This window comes from Chiloscyllium plagiosum, unplaced genomic scaffold, assembly GCF_004010195.1.
Source record: "Chiloscyllium plagiosum isolate BGI_BamShark_2017 unplaced genomic scaffold, ASM401019v2 scaf_47932, whole genome shotgun sequence".
In the NCBI taxonomy this organism is placed as follows: Eukaryota; Metazoa; Chordata; class Chondrichthyes; order Orectolobiformes; family Hemiscylliidae; genus Chiloscyllium; species Chiloscyllium plagiosum.
The window spans coordinates 135-1,008 of record NW_025176874.1 but is presented as its reverse complement, the minus strand read 5'-3'; the positions used below and the strand labels follow the sequence as shown (position 1 = coordinate 1,008).

The 874-nt window shown below is 46.3% G+C and overlaps 1 non-coding gene across 1 annotated transcript; it reads right to left on the bottom strand.

Annotated features, from left to right (window-relative positions):
* Nucleotides 1–535: 535 nt before the first annotated feature.
* On the bottom strand, nucleotides 536–608 carry trnav-cac. Its single transcript has one exon. It is a non-coding gene; the product is annotated as a tRNA-Val (tRNA).
* Nucleotides 609–874: the final 266 nt, after the last annotated feature.

Genomic DNA, 874 nt, shown 5'->3' with positions numbered 1-874 from the left:
AAAGCACAGGTCCAGAGGTTCCTCTGAGAGTGTAATTTCTTTCATTGCTGTTGCTAATTGAATGAGCCACTAACGTGCGAACTGCTCCAAAACATGATTCAGGACATCTGGTGCCAATTCTCGCACGTTGAATAACGACAGACAGCATCCAAATGAGGTCTTTCAGAGACGACCTTGGGGTATATTTCACAGGCAGACAAGTTCAGGAATTCGTGGTGCGCTGTGACACCAGAGCATCAGCTTCTTCCCTGTCTTTGAACTGAGCCGCCTGCGCAAGGAATGCAAATGCAGGTACTGCTTTTCGTGGAAGGATCAGAAAGCGGTAACTACACTCTCAAACAGAATGGCATATGATCAGAACCAGGTTGCAGAAAAACTTTACAATGCTCTGCACAGTCATTAGATGGAATTGCATTACATTTCACGACGAGAGCACATTTGTTCCAGCAAATTCAAAGGCAGGTTTGCAGATGGGAAAACAAGCAAGGAAGCTCCGTTCTTGTCCATGGAAAAGGCTGCTGTTGAAGAACAAAGCAGTTTCTGCCCAGTTTCAAACTGGGGACCTTTCGCGTGTGAGGCGAACGTGATGACCACTACACTACAGAAACAAGCCGCTCGCGCCCGTACTGCGACTCAGTGGCATCCAGCACTGAAAGTTGAAGCCATTCCACGTTTCACCTTTCTGTTTCCCATAGCTCGTTGTTGTCCAGCGTAACTGACACCTTGAAAACGTAATAAAAAAGACACGTGAAATTGATGACAAAATATAGACAATGTCGTCAATGTTTGGACCGTAGGGCGAGTGGAATAGGCTGGGACGAATTTCCCTGCAGCGTAACGGCTGCGACATGACCTTATGTAAACTGAGTATTTA